Source organism: Artemia franciscana, chromosome 17, assembly GCF_032884065.1.
Source record: "Artemia franciscana chromosome 17, ASM3288406v1, whole genome shotgun sequence".
Classification (NCBI taxonomy): domain Eukaryota; kingdom Metazoa; phylum Arthropoda; class Branchiopoda; order Anostraca; family Artemiidae; genus Artemia; species Artemia franciscana.
The window spans coordinates 10,212,056-10,235,574 of NC_088879.1; the positions used below are offsets into that span (position 1 = coordinate 10,212,056).

At 36.5% G+C, this 23,519-nt stretch overlaps 1 protein-coding gene across 2 annotated transcripts in view; it reads right to left on the reverse strand.

The window, feature by feature from the left end:
• The window catches only part of LOC136037823 (uncharacterized), a 111,627-nt gene that overhangs the window by 15,029 nt on the left and 73,079 nt on the right, over nucleotides 1-23,519 (reverse strand). The gene's annotated exons all lie outside the window — the stretch shown is intronic.

Here is a 23,519-nt window from a genome sequence, read left to right on the forward strand (position 1 = left end):
ATGTCACGGGATCTGGTCGGAATTTAAAATTATAGCTTTAAAGCACAATATCCTTCTAAATATCAAATTTCATTAAGATCTGGTCACCCTTTCGTAAGTTACAAATACCTCAATTTTCAAAATTACCCCCCCCCCCACTCCACCAAAGAGAGCACATCCGTTACGGTTATATCAGTCACGTATCTTAGATAGGTTTTTATTCTCCCCATCCAGTTTCATCCTGATCTCACCGCTTTAAGTATTTTCTAAGATTTCCGGTCCCCCCAACTGCCCCCCCCCCAGTTACGCTGGACCCAGTTGAGATGTAAAATAAGAGATCTGAGTTACGAGGTCCTTCTTAATATGAGGTTTCATGAAGATCCTATCACTCCTTCGTAAGTTAAAAATACATCATTTTTTTAATTTTTCAAAATTAAACCCCCCCCCCCTAATAGAGTGGATCCGTTCCAATTATGTAAATCACGTATCTAAGACTTCTGCTTATTTTTCCCACCAAGTTTCATCCCGATTCCTCCGATCTAAGCGTTCTCCATGATTTTAGGTTCCCCCCCCCAAATTCCCCCCAATGTCACCAGATCTGGTGAGGATTGAAAACAAGAGCTTTGAGACACGATATCTTTCTAAATATCAAATTTCATTGAGATCCGATCACCCATTCGTAAGTTAAAAATACCGGATTTTTTTCTAATTTTTCAGAATTAGCCCCCTCCTTCTAACTACCCCAAAGAGAGCGAATCCGTTCTGGTTATGACAGTCTTGTATCTAGGACTTGTGCTTATTTTTCCCACTAAGTTTCATTCCGATCCCTCCACTCTAAGTGTTTTCCAATATTTTAGGTTTCCCCCTCCCAATCCCCCCCGATATCACCAGATCCGGTCGAGATTTAAAATAACAGCTCTGAGACACGATATCCTTCCAAACATCAAACTTCATTAAGATCTGATCAACCGTTCGTAAGTTAAAAATACTTCTATTTTTCTATTTTTCCCGAATTAACGGGTCCCCCCCCCCAGATGGTCAAATCGGGAAAACAACTATTTCTAATTTAATTTGGTCCGGTCCTTGATACGCCTGCCAAATTTCATCATCCTAGCTTACCTGGAAGTGCCTAAAGTACCAAAACCGGGACCGACAGACCGACAGAATTTGCGATTGCTATGTCACTTGGTTAATACCAAGTGCCATAAAAATTTCCATTAGAGTTTTTCAAAGAAAAGTAAAGAACTCCATTAAACCAAGAGTGAGCAAAAATAAAATCAAATAATCTACCAAGCATAAAACTACCACAAATCAGCATCGATAAATAAATTAAACCCAAAAAGAACAGAAATTACAATAAATAACCGAGTCAAACTCAAAACGAGCAGAAATTAACATGAGTAGGGCCCAAAACCTATGCCTTCCCAAGGCCAGAACATAATTTGCACAATAAATACAAATACAAATGAATTGTCAGTTTAATATACATATGCTGATATTTATTATTGAAAATTTTAATAATATTTGATTTATTATAGTTGTAAAAGTGAAAACATGTAATTTTTTCAGTAAAGTACAAACTATGGTCTGTCCTTGGGAAGGCATAGGTTTTGAGCCCTATTCATGTTGATTTCTACTTATTTTAAGTTTGAATCTGTTATTTACTGTGATTTTTGTTCGTTTTGGGTTTCATTTATTTAATTCATGTCCTGAAAACTATAGGGGTTGTGTTCCTCACATATATAATTTCCGGACCCTTCAACTACGATGACCACAATTGTTATCTCCAAATTTCGATTGGAATTGTTAAGGGAAATAATGAGCGCGGAGGAAGGGGGGCTGGTTGCTCTCAAATCACTTTGAATCTTAAAAAGGGCTCTATAACTTCCAATTTAAAATCAAATGAGCCCCATCTGAAGCCTATACGACCACCCATTCCATAAAAACATTTTATACCCGCAGGGTATGACTTGCAATCCTATCCCTAGGGTACTGGGGGATTGTGTCAACCCTAGAGGCATTGTTATATGTTCTTTACGAAAGTATAACAGTATAACAGTATAACAGAAAGATAGCAGAAGTTATCTATATATGTTCTTTGGACTATTTTGAGCAAAATCACTATTTCCCAATTTTAATCAGATTCGTTTTGTGAAGAGGAGTAGTTGGAGAGGGGGATCTAGCTGCTCTCCGTTACTTTCGACTCTTAAAAGTGAATTAGAACTTCTAATTTTCAACCAAATGAACCTCCCCTAAAGTTTATACAACCATCCCTCCCATAAAAAACCTTAAGTGCCCGCGGGTCATGCTTATAACCCTTGCCCCCAGGCTCTGGGGGTTTGTTTCAAACCTTAAAGCATTGTTGTATGACATTTTGACTATTTTAAATAAAATAGCTGTCTCAAAATTTCTATTAGATGCATTTCGGGAGACAATACAACGTGTGTGTGCGATAGGTGTCCTCCGTCATTTTGACTCTTAAAAAGGGTACTAGAGATTCTGATTACCAATCCAATGATCTTCCTCCGAAGTTTATACGACTGCGCTTCCTGTAAAAAAACTTATATACCCCCCGATCATAACTTACAACGCTTGCTTTGAGGAAGGGGGGGGGGGTGTCATCCTCAAAGACCTAATTTTCAGACCTTTCAACTACGTTGAACAAAATGGCTTTCTCAAAATTTTGATCGGAAGTCTCTGGAGAAATGATGGGGGGGGGGTCCAATTACTTTCGACTAATAAAAAAGACACTAATCCTCTCAATTTCCAATCGAACAAGCCCTTTCTAGAGTTTCTACGACAACGCTTTCTATAAAAACCTTATATGCCCCAAGGGCATAACTTGCAACCCTTGCCTTGTGGGCTATGGGGAGGGAGTTGGGTTCGTCTGCAAAGACATAATATCATTACCTTTCAACTACATTGAACAAAATGGATATATGTATATAAAAACTTTGATCGGAGTTGTTTTGGGAAATGATGGCCATCGGGAGCATTTGCCCTCCGATCACTTTCACTACTAAAAAGTGCACTAGACCTCTCAGTTTCCAATCGAATGAGCCCTTTTTGAATTTTCAATGACAATTCTTTCTATAAAAACCTTAAAAGCTCCCAGGACACAAATTAAAACGCTTGCCCTGAGGGTTGGGGGAGGTGCCACCCTCAAATACATAATTTCTGGACTTTTCAACTACGTTGAAAAGTCTCGCTTTGAGTATTAGAAACGGCACTAGCCCTTTCAATTTCCAATCGAATGAGCCCTTTTTGAATTTTCAATGACAATTCTTTCTATAAAAACCTTAAATGCCTCCAGAACATAACTTAAAAGGCTTGCCCTGAGGGTTGGGGGAGGTGCCACCCTCAAATACATAATTTCTGGACTTTTCAACTACGTTGAAAAGTCTCGCTTTGAGTATTAGAAACGACACTAGCCCTTTCAATTTCCAATCGAATGAGCTCTTTTTGAAGCTTCTGTGACAACTCCTTCGATACGAAGTGCCCAGGTCTAAAACAAACCAACAAATAAATAAATAATACATTTTGCAGGCATCGTTCTTTATTTAGGCAGCGCTATTGTACTGCCTTTGATACTGTCTGTTTGCTTTAAGTTTTAATGTTGCTCCTTACTTTCTGTTGAAGTAACTTGTTTTTTCTTTAATTTCTGATTTTTTTTAAATAATGCCAGGAAATCTGGGCCCACCTCTACGGAGAAATCCCATTCCCCACGGAAATATTCTCTAGACATTTCAATCCCGGTGAAAATTTACCCTTGAAAAATACCCTTAACAACTCCACGCGTAAAATTGAGACGGAAAAGAGAAATCAAAACATATAAAAAGAATTTTGTTTGGGAATTCTGGCAAATTCCCCCAGTGTATAATTTCCCCTGACAAATTCACCCCCTAGAAACATCCCTCCCCATGGAAAACTTCCCCGTGGAAAAATCCCAGCGGAAAATTTCACCCCCCCCCATACAAAAATGTATACATACTTCCTAATAACAATGCATAAACAATGGGGAAAATAAATTACTTAAAGATCTATCCCCTGGGGCTGTGGGGGGGGGGGGATTTCCTGTTACATCCAAAGGCATGGTTGTTGGGCCATTCAATTATGATGAATAAAATGGCTATCTCAACATTTTGATAGGACGGTTTTTGGAAAAAGGGGGTGGGGATTCTTTTTCTCTCACGAAATTTCAGGACCCTTTTTCACCCCTGGGGGAAAACAATAAATATACAATCGTGACCTTCCTTCTGTTAAAAAAAAATATTCCATATTTTTGCATATGTAAGCTTAAAGCCTCTACAGTTTGGTTTCATAATGCGTTGAATCTGATGGTATCATTTCCGTTAAGATTTCATTTCTTTTAGGGAATGTTTTCCCTGTTTTAGGAAATTAGTCAAATTTTCTCAGGCCTGTAGCCTTTAATGGGTAAGATTAAACTTAATGAAACATATATATATTAAATAAGCAAAATAAGACGGATTCTATTGATATTGGTATCAAAATTCTGTTTTTTAGAGTTTCGGTTAGCATTGAGCCGGTTCGCTCCTTACTTACAGTTCGTTACCACGAACTGTTTGGTCAAACTAAAATGATCGAAAATGGCTAGGAATGAAAATTATGAAACCTGAAACGAACGAATGAGCTGGAAATTTGTGTTAAATTTGTGAAGACATTAGCTTCAAGAAACATTACGGCTGTCGTGCGCTCTTTATTGGTTAGAGCTGTGCTTTTTTTGGCGTGTTCTTCCGATCATGTTTGTAACAGTATCCAGTAGCGTTGTTGAGTAGGGGGTCTGGGCAAGGGGGACAGTTGCCCCCCCCAATACTTTGGAAAAAAATAATTTATTAAGCAGCTTTAAAACTGTCGCTCGTTTTAAGTGTTAAAGGTCCATAACACTTCAAAATATGCTCAACAATAATATTTTCTAATTATAGTAAAGTAATTATCATCAAGTAAAGATGTGATCCTAGTTACTAGCAAAATTTAAAATGTTCTATACTTCCTGTTTTGGGAAGTTTTGCTTTCTTTTCACGTTGTTTTTCAACGTGAGTTTTGTTATCAATGTGAGTTTAGTCACAGAGCAATGTACTTTAAGTTTAGTTATTTCCTTTTTTAATTAAACCCAATTGAACCTTTTGGCATGTTTTCTCAGGTCAAATTTCCCCTCCCCCTAATATTTAAGGTGCTTTACCTTCTTAAAATATATCACTTCAAGATTAGAATATCTTATTTTAAAACTTTCAAAAGTGGAAATGAATACACCCTCCATATCTGCAAATAGAACAAATATGTAATCATTGAAGAATAAGAAGGTTTCATTTCCCGAATGAAAAAAAAAATATTGTAAAAGGAAATAAGACTTAGTACTTTTATAATGATATTCGTACTATATCTAGATAGGTCAAATTGGTTGTAGTTTGGTCATGGAATATGGTATAGGGGGATCCGCTCCTGGAATCATTTAATTGTTTTAATTTCTATTTTCAGTAATTAATTGGAGCTTTGATTCTCTCATTTGTAATTGGAATGCCTAATAAGCCTGATAACATTCTATTCTTTTACGCATCAGATCCACATACTAACCTAGAAAAGTAGAACTGCCTCTATGTATAATACCATGCTGAATTATCGCTATTTTCGCTTTTCTACTTGTTTCTTTTAACCAGCTCTAAAAAAAAGAATTGACATGGATATGCTAAGTATTATGACTGAAATCAGTCACATTTCACACACCGCCAACACTACTTGTGGGACATTTATCTCTGTGTCAGCATTCTCTACGAAATGTCTGCTGAGAAAAGAATAAAGGGAATTTAAACAATATATGCATGTTTTTGTCACAGTTTAGAAATTTTGCGTGCACGCATAAGCGGTACCAATCCATTTTCATTTTCAACCCATTTTCGATTGTTATCTTTTTTATCACGCAGCACTAGGGGGACAAGTTTTGCTTGTAAAAGGAAATATAGAAATAAAATTTCAGTGCAACCCCCTTCTGGAAATGTATACCCCCCTACCCTGATTTACACAAGAACATATTTGGTTAATTTTTATAGAATTCGTTTTTTTTAAACAAAGATACAAAGGGAAAGGTGATTTTTTTAACTCTAGAAGTCAATCTTCCCTTCGAATTGGCATCCCTGATAATTTTTAATTGATTTATGGTCTCTGCCGCAGCAATGCCAAGAAGTTAAGATTTTCTGGATATACTTTGTCAAACAATGCCCAACGGATAAGTTAATGATTCTAACTTTATTTTTTAAATGCATTCAAATTAGGAATACGCTCGTACGTATTCTTAATACGTATTCTACTTAATACGTATTCCTAATACGTATTCTTAATACGCGTATTCACATACTATTCAAATGTGAGCAATATGTCACAATATAATACTAAATTATCTGTGGAAATACTTCACTTATCCTGTACCAAGCCAGCGCTATTGCGCTGCCTATGATTTTTGTTCCAGCTTTATGTGGCCTTCTGATATCAATGCTATTCATTAATATAAATCAGGGTCCGACAAACAAATGAATCTAATAAAAAATCATAGACTTTAATTTCAACAAATCATGTATACTAAAAGTTTAGTACAACAACTTAAATCTTACAGATTCAAAATCCATCCAAAATTACGAACATCCTGTGCTGCGCGTGGGGGGTTGGTGGAAGTGGAGGGAGATAAGCAGAGCAGCATTATTGGTGGATCTGGCTAAAAAAAGCCGAGTATAGACAACATTCGCATTCGCCCACCAGAAAGCTTGTTTACACTATACTACTGCCGTCTGCTGCAGCTCATTGCTGACAATTTAAGTAAGAGCCAAGCACCACTCCTTATATTTATGATTGTTCAATATATGTTTATTGTTTATAATGTATTTAAATTCACCAAGTAGTGCGTTTGTTAAATAGTCACTTTTCTTAACTACCACTTAAATAGCACATACAGCGATAGCACCACCCTTACTACCTATAGAAATACTGTAACTATACCCTTGGCAGTATCAGGAATCATCAGAGCAAAAACAGCCCATAGTAACCGAAAATTTAAATTGAATTATGGATATATTGACTGACTTTAAGAAACTTCAGAATGAAGCTAATCAGCTTCAAAGGTACTGTATTAACGAATGCCAAGGAGAGAAATTGAAAATAATAAAAGAACACTAAAGTTAGGTGGAAAGTAATTGGGGTAGTGCTAAACGTAAATAAGAAGATTGAAAATTCGACTACCCTGAAAGACGATGATAGCCTAAATGTTGGAAGTGAAAAATTTCTGAAGGCTTATGTGACTATTTTTCGAAAATAGGTAAATCAGGAAGTGGAGTCCCATGAAATAAACTAAAAATTAAACCATATAACGAAGTGAACTAATAGAATTATTAAAGACGAAATTGAACAAAATGGCGAAGGCCTTTTTTTTCTTTTTGGTCAACCAAAAGTGATCTAAGTACGTTTTTACCCTCGACAGTGTTCTGTGCACCTTTAGTAACCTAAAAGGCTAACAGCTGTCAAAAAGATTGTCTTATAGTCTAGTGCTTACCAATCTTTTTTTTAATTTATTTTTTTACTGAATATGTCCAAGATCGAAATTTATTGCACCGCTTGTGCCCTTATGCGTGATCTCGTGTTTCGCTGATATATTTGTAAGCCGTCTAGAAAATTTACTCAGTGACTAAGCTTCCCCCATCACATGCACCGGGTCTCTCAATGACAAGCTAAACAATTCTTCAGGTATCTTGGGAGTTTCTTTAAAAACTAGCTTTAGCTAGCTCTTCACATCTACTGCTTCACTGCTAAAGGAATTGGATCTTGCTGTCTGCCCCATTTTTAGTAGTGATACTGGAAAATTGGCCCGTGACAAGAGAATGAACTTGAAAGCTAAGACAGTACCTTCATTTAAGACGGATGAATAATCCACGATGAATCGAGCTGAACACATGACATCAATTTTTTTTCGTACAAGACTTCATTCACCACAGACCCATACAACTTGACGATTTTCAATCCATGTGATTAAAGACATAGTGGGCCATTTCCCCTCCCCCTCCCAGCCCCTATCCCTCCCAAACCGACACATTAGAAGGAAAATATGCCTGGTGCGCCTTGTTAGATCAAGAACAAGGTAAGGTTGGCTACATTGTTTGACTAGAGGACCCAATTAATCCTCCTGCCCGCTTTTTAGCAGGATTGTGCCTTGTTTGAGGCTCTTCGAGCGACGATAATTAATATGTATCGCTTGAGGAATGAAGTGGGCCTCTACCATCTTCCGCACCCACTCCCCGACCTTTCTGCTACTGACTATTTAGTCGAAGACTAGGCATATTTATTTTCATGGAAGCAAAATCGCACAAGGCTGTTATTCTGTACGATTGGGAAGTAAAGTTGGCCCGTGGTTCTGCCCTCAGCCCCTCCCCCCCCGTCCCTCCTTCCAGCAACATTTCAGCACGACATTAACGACATTTACCATTCTCTATCTTCCACCACATACCTTTTTGTAGAAAGATGGCCATTATGCAAATTTCCGATTTGGAATCACGCCAGGAATATCGTTTTTTCGATTGGAGAAGGATCTGCATACCAGGGCATCTGTCTTTTTAGATTTCATTCAGCTTTTATAGTTACCTAAAACTCTTAAAGTTATCTTCTGTAGTTATAAAATTTCTATAGCTCTCCAGTTTCATCTGATTATATGTTATTACTGAAGTTGAGTTTAGAGTCTTAATAACTATTTTTAAAATGTTCCATGAAGTATTACTTGCGAGAGTTTTTTGGCAGAAACAATAAAAGTGTTCGAAACCCTGGCAGCCCAAAGGCCAAACAAAAATATCAATAACTAGTTTTGAATATTAGGAAAGGATAATAAACAGCAGTACCCAAATATTTGCAGTCTTTTTTGCAGTATTTTTTGTAGCAACATAGAAAACAAATTATCGTCATCTTACCATTACTCGTTCACTTTTTGTTTCAATTCTTCACTGTGATTTTATATTATTTACATACACTTGCAAAGGCAAGGGCACTTAAGCATCAGAAATAAGAATCCCAAGGTTCTTTAGAAATCTTCAAATACGCCATTTTGACTGTAGCAATTAAAAAACGTGTTATTTTACTAAAATAAATTTATAGGGCAATAAAAAACTGAAAAATTTGCTCCAAACACTTTGACTGTTTTCTGGGGACAAAGGGCATAGAAATTATTTTTTTGCCCCTCCGCCATCTTAGGCTTATCCATACTTGAAAGCCATAATTTCTTTTGGTTCTTTCGAAATTACAAAGTTTTTAGGGCAGTATCACATTTTCATTATTGTTGAAATGCTGAACCGTGAGGATGAATCACTACTGTTAATAACTCATTGCAGTCCTAAGCCGCCTGAATCCAAAACAGCTGCGCACGCTCCTCCTACTCCATCCCAATCTATTCAAAGTCTCCATCTTTACACCCTCCCAACAACCCCCCGTTTCCCTTACATTTTCCTTGCGACATTCTCCCACTCCATTTGAGGGTCAACTGCTACCCATTTGGCCCAGGCCGGTTGCCCGACAAGAGCGATCTTGGTCAATCTGTAATCCTTTTTCCGCAGAACGTGTTCTAGACATCTCTACCTTTTTTTCATTATAGCCGAAGAAAGTTAAAGTTTACTATTTTAGCTAGGGTCAGTCAGTCGGGTACTCAAAACAATCGGTGGCAATTTCTCTGGAAAACTTCTAGCAAATTTTCCTCTGTGTTTTAAAGCGCTCATATTTCAGAACCATACTTAATCACTGAAAATGAATTAGCTAAACTACGATTTAAATTTGGCAGCACTTACCAAAAAGCTGCATATAGAGGTACTTTTCATCAACATCCGACTTCCTGATTTTCTTTGTTTTTCGAGATATGTGTGTTTGTTACAAACAATCAGAACTAACTTTCACTGTCCTTAGTACTTAAAAGAGGAAGTTGCCTCGCCAATTTTGAGGTTCTTTTCACAACTTGTCTGGGTTGTGAAAATTGCTTCCAATGTAAAAAAAGGTCGAAACAAAAAGTATCGAAACAAAAAAGATCAGATTAAGAATAAAAGAAAATTGAAAATGCTGGAGACTTAGAGAGCCAACATTTTAAAGAAGTTAGGGTATTTCGGCCAAACAGTATTTTCAATGTAATTCGTTTCTTAGCTGAATACTGCTTAGCTATGCTTCCTCACAGCTAAAGTCTTTTCCACCAACGAACATAATTGTAAAATTATAATGTGCATTGTAATTTGGCCACTCTAGGTCATGAATAATCTAGATCATAATAACAATGTTTCTCTGACAATCGGGATGATGAGTTCATAGTCAATCCCATAACGGTATTCGTAAAGAAAATTTGATTATTCGCTTTGCCTGGTTGTCAGTTTAACAACAACCTTGTTCTTTGAATTTGTAATTCGGCAATCCAGCCTTCGTTACGCTGTTAATACTCACCTTATTTTCAAAATCTGTTTTGCTATGTTTTGATTCTTATTTATCTGAAAGATTTATTTCTACTAATTTTTGAAGTGATACTTTTAATAATTGAATATTTAAAATCTTATTATAAAAGTACTAAGTATTTTCGAATTTAGAAAAAAACGACTAGAGCTTCTTCTGTGATAAGAAGTTTTTCTCCCTGCGTATAGGATGTAATACCAATTGCGATACGAAATGCAAGCAATCTGGTAGCCTTCAAGGCAACCAGAGAAGAAAAAAAGATTTTTCTTTTTTTCAAAAAAAGAAAAAGATTTTTCTTTTTTTCAAGATTTTTCTTTTTTTCAAAATTTTTCTTTTTTTTCAAAAAAAAGATTTTTTCTTGCAAAAGAATAGAATTTACGTATGTGTTTTATGTAAGTAGGATGAATGTTGTATACGTACGGATTTAGTGTTGTTACCATGTAGAATAATGTGAAATAGTACTTTTTTTTAGAATATCTAGAATAGAATATTTCCACCTGCTGCCAACGAGCGCTCAGGAGTTTCCTTAGCAGGCGCAGCAAAATGTTCTGTATTTTTTGTTCAATAAAATTATTTATCGATCTATCTTATCCATCTAATTATGCATTTTCTTAGCTTCTCCATCACCTTCAACTTAAACATCCTCCTTCTCTTCTCTCCCTTAAAGCTCCAAACTCTGCTTCAATTTTTTTGCATAGCCTCTTTCACCTTGTTTAAGGACGCCCTGGTTGGAGCAGGATTTCAAAAAAGTGCAATTCTAAATATGTAAAAAGTGACCTAATAATCTCAACTTGCCTTTCGTTATACATCTAGACGCCGTCCATGGATTTTTACGAATGTCTCGAATTTTTCTTCGATTCAAGAAATTACCAATAGAAAATTGGTTTCTAGATGCCGTCCTTGAATTTTTACGAATTTCTCAAATTTTCCCTCGATTCAAGAAATTACCAATAGAAAATTGGTTTCTAGATGCCGTCCTTGAATTTTTACGAATTTCTCGAATTTTTCCTCGATTCAAGAAATTACCGATAGAAAATTGGCTTCTAGATGCCGTCCTTGAATTTTTACGAATTTCTCGAATTTTTCCTCGATTCAAGAAATTACCAATAGAAAATTGGTTTGTAGATGCCGTCCTTGAATTTTTACAAATTTCTCGAATTTTTCCTCGATTCAAGAAATTACCAATAGAAAATTGGTTTCTACGGAATCTTACCAACATAAACGTTAATAAACGCACAAACACTAAAATACAAAAAAAAACGAATTGCCATTTTTCTAACATTTTCTTATCGTGGAAATTGTGGCAAACTCATTTTTTCTGGGGAAGTTTGAACTAGTGGAAACAGTGGCACCAATCTAGATGCAGGCCATTTAAACCAAATAGTTTTGTACACAGCTTGCTGTCATGCCTGGAGAGTTGCTTTCGAATCCTTAGGAAAGGATTGAAACACAAAAATTACTTTTGAAACATCCTTTAATAGCAATCTATAATTGTATTGCAGTCTATTTTGGCTACTGCCTCAAATCAATATTGTACCAAACAAATGTAAGACTACAGGGTATTTTGTATCATGACCAGTGTCATACCCAGGGGAGGTTTGACCCCCTAAAAAATTGTCTGATTCGTAAAAATATACCAAAATTCAAATATGAAAAATTTTTTGGTTTATTTTTAATTTAATTTTGTGTACCCTCCTACCCCAAGAAAAAATCTTGGATACCGCTTTGATTACGACTTATTCCAAAGCCAAATCTGCTATCTCCACTGTTTGAATTTTGTAAACAGGTGCCAAAGAAATTAATTGACAATCAGATTAATTATTCCTTTTTACCAACAAATATTTTATTCAAAAAAGATTGTCCCTTTTAAGTAGCTTTGCCGATAAGTATTCTTTCCAATATAAAAATTTCTCAATAGTATTTCTTCAAAGATTTCCAATAAGGGAATCTTACACCCAAGATTTTTTTCCGAGAAACATTTTTTCTAGCAAATAAGTTTCCCTACTGAGATTTTTTTTTTACAAAATTTTCCGTTCCAAAAATACTTTTTCCAGCAAGGAAATTTTATAACATGATTTTTTTCCATTTTTTTCCAACTAGAAAAACAAGGAATGATATCATGACTGATATCTTGAAACAAATTTGACTAAATCAATCCTAAAATGATATTAAAGTTTAATAATGGTTTAGAAAATTTTACAATAGTTTTGTTCAAAGATTTCTAATAGAGAATCTTACACCAAAGATTTTTTCCAAGAAATTTTTTTTTTAACAAAAAATTACTAGAATTATTTTCATATTGTTTTCAATATATTTCAATCCAATATGTTTTCTAATTTACACAGTCAAAATATAAATAAATAAAATAATCAAAACTTGCAAAATGTGTTCTTTCTTATTTTCCCTGTTTCTTTTTATCGATTTGATTTCTATTGAAAAATCCGTCTGAAATTATCTAAAGAAAATAGGAAGCGTTCCAAAATTAAAAAATCAGTGATTGCACCCATGGCTATGCTCAGGGATAAATAGAGAATTAGTGTTTGGGGGTGTACCAAAAAGACTTGGTTTCCCTCGATGGTGTTGTTTGGACTACTACCACCGTAATTAGCGCAATTATCGACATTCTGAGGGGGGGGGGTGGTGGTGGGTATGCGCCCATAAAACAATCATTGGATTAACCTATCGCTATGCTGAAGAATTCCAACAAGAAAAAGTTATTGTAAAGAGTAATAATAGTGTGGTTATTGTAAAGAGTAATAACAACAAAACTTTAGCAGGTCAGCCGACGCCGAAGCTCCCAATTTAATAATTCACAAAGGAGCTTCAGAGTGTTGCTAATAAAGTATTGTATTTTCATCATATTTTATTGTCACCAAACTTCACTTCTCGATTGTGTTTTCAAACAGTTCGTGGTAACGAACTGTAGTAAGGAGCGACCCGGCTCAATGGTAACCAAAACTCTAAAAACTGGAATTTTGATACCAATAGCTTCATCAAAAGAATTGCATTTTAATGCTGATTTTAAATATATAAGCTTCATTAAGTTTAGTCTTACCTATCAAAAGTTACGAGCCTGAGAAATTTTGCCTTATTTTAGAAAATAGGGGGAAACACCCCCTAAAAGTCACAGAATCTTAACGAAAAACCATATCATCAGATTCGGCATATCAGAGAACCCTATTGTAGAAGTTTCAAGCTCCTATCTACAAAAATGTAGAATTTTGTATTTTTTGCCAGAAGGCAGATCACGGATGCGTGTTTATTTGTTTTGTTTTTTTTCCCCAGGGGTGATCGCATCGACCCAGTGGTCCTAGAATGTTGCGAGAGAGCTCATTCTAATGGAAATGAAAAGATCTAATGCCCTTTTTAAGTGACCAAAAAAATTGGAGGGCACCTAGGCCTCCTCCCACGCTAATTATTTTCCCAAAGTCAACGGACAAAAATTTTAAGATAGCCATTTTATTCAGCGTAGTCGAAAAACCTTATAACTATGTCTTTGGGGACGAATTACTCCCCACAGTCCCCGTGGGAGGGGCTACAAGTTACAAACGTTGACCAGTGCTTACATGTAGTAATGGTTATTGGGAAGTGTACAGACGTTTTCAGGGAAATTTTTTGGTTGGGGGAGGGTTTGAGAAGAGGGGAATATGTTGGGGGAATTTTCTGTCGAGGAATTTATCATGGGGGAAGAAAGTTTCCATGAAGGAGCGCAGGATTTTCTAGCATTATTTAAAAAAAATAATGAAAAAGTTTTTTTCAACTGGAAGCAAGGAGCAGCATTAAAACTTAAAACGAACAGAAATTATTACGCATATGAGGGGCTCACCTCCTCCTAATACTTCGCTCTTTACGCTAAAGTATTTTTAGTAATTTCATCTATTTATTCTACGGCTTTTGTGATTCAGGGGTCATTCTTTATGAATTGGGACAATTGTCATTCTTTATGAATTGGGACAAGCTTTAATGTAAAGAGCAAGGTACTGACGAGGGGGTGAACCTTGATATATGTACTAAAAACATGAGAACACAAAAGTTCGTTGCGTAAGCTAATTTACAAGTTACGTATATCTTTCGCTAATAAAAACATTCGTAAAAAATTATAAGTTCTAGTTGCCTTTTTAAGTAACCAAAAAATCGGGGGGCAACTAGGCTTCCTCCCCCGCTCCTTTTTCTCAAAATCATCCGATCAAAACTATGAGAAAGCCATTTAGCCAAAAAAAATAAATATGCAAATTTCATTTTAATTATTCCTCTGCGGAGAGCCAAAGTCAAAACATGAATTGATTTAAAAACGTTCAGAAATTAAAATAAAAAAAACAAGTTTTTTAACTGAAAGTAAGGAGCGACATTAAAACTTAAAACGAACAGAAATTACTTCGTATATGAAAGGGACTGCTTCTTCATCAACGCCCTGCTCTTTACGCTAAAGTTTTTTTTACTGTTTTTAAAAAGAAGAGTTGAGAGAAAGAGTCAAAATGGTAAATTTTGTGAAAATTTTGTGAAAATGGTAAATGGTGCATTTGCCCAAGAATTTTTCTGAATTTCTACCTTCGGCTGATTTCACTCAAACAACGGTACCTTCAGAACATTTTGGCTGCACGAACTATACAACTAAACCAAACAGAAAAAGAGAGATGTCTTTAACTGTTCTATGCTTCCATATTAAAAGTTGTACTTTAACTCAATCCGTTTGTTACTGTGACGTACTTTTGCAATCCAACTACATGATTCCATAAGATTATTTGATAAGAGTATGTCCCCACAATTTTTACTGCCCTCGTCTGCCATTTTAAGTCTGGGCCGGTAGATGAGAGGTAAATCTTGATTGGTTCTTTGATATAAAATTTCAAGCCAGTAAAAAAAAAATAAGTTTTGAGCCGTAATGTGTTTTACAGGTAAACTGTTTCTTTGTGGCCATGTTACCATGTCACAGATAATAAGTAATTTAATAGAGTCCTACTTTCAATTCTATTAAAATATACTTTTCTCTGATATTTAGGTTATGAAACACAGGGTTGCAACCGCAGTCTGGACTGTTAGAGTTCAACATTTTTACTGAAAATTAAGCCGAAAATCTAAATGGCCAAAAGCCAAAGGGTTACTATTTTAATTTCATTGTCGCGAGACAATGAAAACTGCTAATGATGCTTTATTGCATCAGCGTTTTTTTTTTTTTTTTTTTTTTTTTTTGCATCGTGTAAAACAAACAAAATTCGATAAGAGCATAGCAAACATCATATTTCCGCTGAAATTAAAATTAATGTCAGTGCCTCCAAAATTAATTATAATTCTCACGACTACTAAAGTGTCACTTGCAAATAATAAAACCACAAATAATAAGTAATGATGTGAATGGTCTGTGAATAACAAAGAACAAGGAACTATTGCAATTTTTTATAAATTCATTGGCAACAAAGTGCCGAAAATGAGACTTTTTAGTCGGGACCAAGTGCCCCTCTAATTTTTTTCTTACCAGCTATTGAAATCTAGTTTTTAAATACTTAGACAAATAAAAGTTGTTTTGCTATAGCTTTAAGCACTTTTTTTTAAACAGAGGGTTGCACGGCCTACTAGGTTAATTTTTGCACACTAAAGATATCGAGTCGTGAAGCCAAAGGAAGTCTGAGACAAAGCCGTATCCATGGGAGAGTTGAGGGCTTTACCCCCTCTCCCCGAAAATTTTTTCTGACTCGTAAAAACGTAATAAAATGAGTATAGATAAGTTTTTTATGTGTTTCCCAACTTTTTTGTGACCGCCCACCGAAAATTCCTCCTATAGCCTCTCCCCCAACCCCAGAAAAAATCTTAGATCAGACCTTGGTCTGAGATTTAAATCGAAGGTTAAACGAAAAAGCATAGAAAGCTTAAAAGAGCGAAAACTGGTGCTGTTTTAGGGAAAAAAAAACAAAACAAAAAAACAATGCCGTTCTATGAGTTTGTTTGACCCAAAAATTGATGGATACTTGTCTTTTCGGGTACTTTAAACTGCAGGCTGGGGTAAAGAAAGTAGAATTTCGTGGCCAGTAAGATTGTCAGATTAAATTCGACTAGGCTACCTAGCCTACCAAGATTTTTCCAAACTAAACTAGGTCTACTTTACGCAGGATCATCCAACCTAAGAAAGCGGATTTGTTCCATATTTCTCCGAAATTTTTCCGAATAAAAAGGTACAACCAAAAATTTTCCAAATACAGTCCAAAATAGATGATTTTTATAAAATCTTTATATTTTTTTTAGTTTGAACTAGATCTACGTTGCATGGGCAACGTGAGGTGTTGTGGCAACCTTTGTTCGGCTTTGCCGAGTAAAGTGTTGCGAAAGCAACCTTTTGGTTTTTTTTCCTCGCTTCGATTAAACGCTGAAGTTGTTAATCTGTAAGTATCTTAAAATAAATACTATGTACACCCACTCGCAAAAGTTACAAACCCCTCATTGGAACTAGCAAAAGTTACAAACCCTTCATCGCTGAAGATGATTGTAGCCTAAAAGCCGATTATTACTTACAAGTCCCCTACATGTCTTACCACTGGAACCAAATTAGTCTTGCAAAAGTTGCGAACCCCTCGTTGCCGAAGATGATTATGAGCTAACAGCCAACCGTTGCTTAAAACTCCCATATATGTGTCACAATTGGTATCGGCCAACTTGGTTTCAGTGAGTACCTTACAACTGAAGTTGTCAGCCCCTTTTCACGAAGAAATTTCACGAAGAAATTTTTCTATCAAAAATGGATGACATATAGTTTGATCAGCTCATCAAGAGCTATCGGCTGCCGTCGAAAAAATCTATCTATCTTAGTTCAAAAGTTGACTTTTTGCCTTAGGCTAAGTTTCTAACCTCATCACTTAGAATGGAGCAAAGGATAAACTCTAATTTCTTTAGCAATGAGAGAAGTTTTAAAGTTTAAGAGGTACATCTGATACCATTTCTCTACCGCAATCCCAAGTGTGAAAAACCGAATGATAAAATCACCTAAAATCACGAACAGAAATGGATAGAAAGAATAGATGACAGCACTTTCGGTTCCCACTTTTTTATTTCTGTAAATTTTTCTATTTATCACTCAAAGAAGATGTATTTGCTGTGGGGCCGGGTAACTGCTACATATATTTAACACTCGTAGATTTTAGTCCATCTTCAATTTGAAACTGGTGTCTGTCTGTTTGCCTGCTAGAAAGGATCTTTCCACTCGAAAGCAGAAATATGGTTTGATGAAATGAAAGCTTGATTGCATAACTTTAGATAGTTCTCTCTCATATAGGCTATAAAACTCCAAGTCAATTCACACACTATAGGCTCTGGCTCAAGGACAAGCAAAAACCATCCTTTTTGGCCCTTGGCAAGAGCACTATGATGCTTTCTAAAATGCTTTCATATTCATCAATCTGGCCTAAGTTCCACACTTTTTCGTAAAAACTGCAGAGGTTAGACCCTTACTTCTTTTCAGGAATAAGCTGAAATCGGGGTGCTAGGAAAAAAAACACGACAATACCAAAGTGTTGCTCTCGCAACACAATTCTGAAAATTAACTCGAAAGACGACTGAAAATATTGTTTGAAAGTGCAGTCCATTGAAACAAATGACTTACAAGGACAAGAAAATCTTCAACAATAGGCAATTAAGATGTAAATAAAAAATCCCTCTAACGTTCAGAGACAACAAAAACAAAGGTGTCAGTTGGATCTGGCATTTTGTCGTTCTACATTATGAAATATACCTCTTTCTTTCGTATTTTTATTTCAAATTTATTTTTTATTTGTATTTTCACTGAAAAAATTGAAAATAAATAAATTTGCCCCGCCCCATTTAGATTTTGAAATAAATTTCTGCCACCTTCCTCCCATACTAGTAGTGAACTCCCTATGGATTCCACGAGGTCTATAACCGCTACTCTTTTCTTCCTTTTATGACTTAAGATGACGAAGAAGCTTAACGGCGATTCCCTTAGGGCAAGGTGCAGATGCTTTTACGTAATAGGGAATCTTTTCTCCAGGACGCATGTGTTAGTTACTTCAGGACGTCTAGGGTTGTTACATAATAGGCCTTGTAAGAGTCCGCTAGTCAAGCGGGGAATCCTCGACTATAACTGAGAGGGGTACACGTGGGTGTAAAGTAACGACGGTGCACACGTCGATTTTTACATAATGGCAGTGCATACATCGGATGTTACGTAATGGCAGTGCATACATGGAGTGTTACATAATGACAGTTAACATGTGGATTGTAGCATAATGCTTTAAAAGATTTTTTTCAGGATTTAATTTTTCTTCAGGATTTAATTTTTTCTTTCAAGGCGTATTTTCGTCAGAATGTCATTTTCTTTCAAGGGTTTTTTAAATTTCATTTTCTTTCATGATGTTTAAAATGTGGTTGAACCACCCTAGCAAGTGATTCCAGAGGAGGAGGGTTGTTATTTGAGGTAAATTTAAGCCATATTAAGATCTATTTATGGGAGATCTTAATGAAAACGCATCGTTTCTATTGCTCTATTAGACGCACCTGCAAAAAGAGACACATTCTTGCATTCGGTTATTTCTGAGAGGTTTTAATGAAAATGATACGTTTCTTTGATCCAAGACTGTGCATGTTTCTCGCCACCGTGACACTCTGTGGCTGGCCAACTCCCTAGTAACCACTTCCAGAAGGGAGGGTTGTTATTAGAGATAAATTTAAACCGTATTAAGAGTTATTTCCGAGAAGTTTTAACGTTTCTTTGACCCAAGATTATGCATATTCACGCCACCGTGACAACATGTGGCTGGCCTTCCCAAGCAAGCAATTCCAGAGGGGGGGGGGCTTGTTATTAGCGATAAATTTAATTGTTATTAGAGATAAATTTAAGCCATGTTAAGAGGTATTTCTGAAAGGTAACAATGGAAACACATCGTTTCTATTGCTCTATTAGATGTACCTGCAAGTGGAAGAGGCACATTTTTGCATTCCGTAATTTCTTGGGTTTTAATGAAAACATTACGTTTCTTTTAGTCAAGACTTTGACACCGTGACAATATGTGGCTGGCCAACCCTATCAAGCAATTTCAGAGGGGGAGGGTTGTTATTACAGATAAATTTAAGGATATTAAGAGGTACTTCTGAGAGATCTTAACGAAAATGCATCGTTTCTATTGCTCTATTAGATGCAACCTGCAAGATAAAGAGACCCATTTTAGTATTCGCTTATTTCTGAGAGGTTTTCGGAAATGCCACGTTTCTTTGACCCAAGACTATGCATATGCACGGCAATGTCACAATATGTGGCTGGCCTTCTCAGCAAGCAGTCCCAGAGGGGGGGGGGGTTAAAAGAGATAAATGTAAGCCATGTTAAGAGGTATTTCTTATAGTTTTTAATGTAAATACTATGTCTCTTTGACCGGAGACTATACGTATTAGCGCCATCGTGACATTGTGGCTGGCCAACCCCAGCAAACAATTCCAGAGGGGTAGGGCTGCTGTTAGAAATAAATTTAAATCATGTTAACAGTCATTTCTGAGAGGTCTTAATGAAAATGACCCATTTCTTTAACTGGGGTGTTAGATTTCAGTCCCCCTCCGCAAAAATTCGTTTAACACATCCCGACTTTGAGCTGCAGGACATTTTTTCAGAGCGATTCCCGCCACCGTGGAAATATGTGGCTGGCCCTGGGGACACCGGTGATGCATATTATCGTTCCTAAGGCATTCATGAATTAAATCCATTTGTTCATGTTTTTGCAACCTGACCCTCCATGATGCGCCAGGTCATTTCATAACATCGTGTCACACTATTAAAGACCCTCTGGCACCCTTTAGCATCCCCTAATGATTCCCCAAGACATTTTCCTGATATTTTTTTATAAGAAATCATACCTTAAGTCCTTTGGTTCATGTTTTTGCAACCTTAACCTACCTTGTGTAGGTTAGGTTAACCTAACATACTAGCATGTAAGAAAAAGGCTGAATCCTTATAAAACGGAGCGAATTTGCCTGAAATACCCTTACGAACCACGTTTTGTTCTAGCTGTTAAAACATGGTGTACGTAACCGGGCTGCGACAAGTTGGTTGCACGAGTCTCTGTATTTGGGTGAGTGTGTGTTTGCCTGTCTCTGTGTTTGTCTTTGCATGTTTGTGTGTCTGAGTCTTTGAGTTTGTTTGTGTTTTTTCTCTCACTCACCTTGCCTGTGTGTCGGACTGTGTGTTTGCCTGTCCCTGTGTGTGTCCGAGTGTGTGTTTGCCTGTCTCTGTGTGTGTCTGAGTGTTTGTTTGCCTGTATCTGTGTTTGTTTTCGTGTGTTTGTGTTTCTCACTCTGTTTGTTCGTGTGTGTTTTTGTCTCTCTTTCACCACGTGTCTCACTGTATGTTTTCTTGTCTCTGTGTGCGTCTTTGTGTGTGTTTTTTGTCTCTGTGTTTTGATTTTGTGTCTTACTCTGTGTTTGCGTATTTTTTTGTCTCTCACTGTGCTTGTGTGTCTGACCGTGTGTTTCTGTGTCTCTGTAGGTGTCTGAAAGTGTGTTTGCCTATCTCTGTGTTTGTGTGTCTGACTCTATGTGTTTTTGCGTGTTTTTTGTCTCTCTGTCACCGTGCCTTAGTGTCTGTTTGTTTGCCTGTGTCTCTGTCTGTGTCTGAATGCGTGTTTGCCTGTATCTTTGTTTGTCTGACTCTGTGTTTTGTGTGTGCTTTATGTCTCTCTCTCTCTCTCTCACCGTGCCTGCGTGTCTGACTATGTGTTTACCTGTCTCTGTGTGTGTCTTTTTTCTGATTTTGTATTTGCCAGCGTCTGTGTTTGCCTTTGCGTGTTTGTTTTTGAATCTGCCTATTTGTGTGTGTATTTGTCTCTCTCTTACCTAGTCTCTCTATTTGTCTTTGTTTGATTGTCTGTCTGACTCTGTGGGCTTATGCGTGTTTTTTCTCTATCTCAACGTGCCTGTGTGTCGGACTGTGTGTTTGCCTTTCTGTATCTGTGTCTGAGTGTGTGTTTGCCTGGCTCTTTGTTTGTCTTTGTGTGTTTTGTGTGTCTGACTCTGTGTGTTTCTGCGTGTTTTCTGTCTCACTCTCACCGTGCCTGTCTGATTGACTATGTGTTTGTCTGTCCATGTGTGTGTGGGCATGTGTTAACCTGTCTTTATGTTTGTGTTTTCATGTTTCTGACTCTTTGTTTTTTCTTTTCTCACCGTGCCCTTGTGTCTGGCTGTCCGAGTGTGAGTTTGCCCGTCTCTTTGCTTATTTTTGTGTGTTTGCGTGTCTGACTCTGTGTGTTCATCTTTGTTTTTTGTCCCTCTCACTCTGCCTGTTTGTCTGACTGTGTGTTTGCCTGTCTCTGTTTGTGTCTGAGTATTTGTGTGCCGGAGTATTTGTTTGCCTGTCTTTGTGCGTCTAACTCAGTGTATTTGTTTCTGTTTTATGTTTCTCTCTCTCTCCTTGCTTGTGTTTCTGAATGTTTGACTGTGTGTTTGCCTGTCTCTGTCTTTGTCATTGCATGTTTGTGTGTCTTAATCTTTGAATTTGTTTTTGTTTTCTCTCTCATTCACCTTGCCTGTGTGTTTGCCTGGCTTTGTGTGTGTCTGAGTGTGTGTTTGCCTGTCTCGTTGCTTGTTTTTGTGTGTTTGTGTGTCTGACTCTGTGTTTGTGTGTGTTTTTTAATTCTCCCTCACCGTGCCTGTTTGTCTGACCGTGTGTTTGCATGTCTCTGTGTGTGTCTGAGCGTTTATTTGCCTTTCTCTATATTTGTCTGTATATTTTTGTGTATCTGACTCTTTGTGTTTGTGCTTGTTTTTATCTCACCCTCATCAATCTAAAAAAGTGTGTACGCCAAAGTTCCAATATACCAATCCGACAGATTCACCAAGCCAGTATCAGGGGCAGATCTATGGCAAAATCTTGGAATGGGGCAATGTGACAAGGATGCCAATGAGCAAAATCTTGAGGGGGGCCCAATGTGAATAGGTGCCAATAATTGACCGAATTGACAAATTTATTCTAAAAAAGAGAGAAAAAAGAGGGAAAGAGGGCACGGGAAAAAATCTTGGGAGGCTCATGGCTTCCTGGCCCCCCTGAATCCGCTATTGGCCAGAGTTATGATTCTATTTTAACTTTTTCTAGGATAGATTCTAAAGTGTTTAAGAATCGCAAAAACTCCTCAGGCATATGTTCGCTCCAAATAGGAATCTTGCATATCTAACTTGCACAAAAAGGACAAAATACATATATCATTGGATTCATTAGTTTCAGATCAAAAGCCAGAATTAAGATTCTACTTCGACTTTTTCTAGTGGAGATTCTAAACTTGCTTAAAAAATAGGTAAATTGTCCTTTTTTTAAACAATTTTCAACGCAATATCAAGCTAAAAAATAGCCGTGTACACAAAACTCCAAAAAGTATTCTAGTTTCTAATGTGTTTAAGATTCGCAAAACCCTTAAGGTAAAAACCCTTTTTTCCCCTCCAAATAGAAATTTTATCTCAATCTTGCAGCCCTAACTTGCACAAAAAGGAGATAAAATACTTATTTCATTCGATTCAATATTCTCAGCTCTATCCATTCACAAGCCAGAATTAAGATTCTACTTCGACTTTTTCTAGTGGAGATTCTAAACTTGCTTAAAAAATAGGAAAATTGTCCTTTTTTCAACAATTTTCAACGCAATATCAAGCTAAAAATAGCCGTGTACACCAAACTCCAAAAAGTATTCTAATTTCTAATGTGTTTAAGATTCGCAAAACCCTTAAGGTAAAAACCCTTTTTTCCCTTCCAAATAGAAATTTTATCTCAATCTTGCAGCCCTAACTTGCACAAAAAGGAGATAAAATACTTATTTCATTCGATTCAATATTCTCAGCTCTATCCATTCACAAGCCAGAATTATGATTCTACTTCGACTTTTTCTAGTGGAGATTCTAAACTTGCTTAAAAAATAGGAAAATTGTCCTTTTTTCAACAATTTTCAACGCAATATCAAGCTAAAAATAGCCGTGTACACCAAACTCCAAAAAGTATTCTAATTTCTAAAGTGTTTAAGATTCGCAAAACCCTTAAGGTAAAAACCCTTTTTCCCCTCCAAATAGAAATTTTATCTCAATCTTGCAGCCCTAACTTGCAC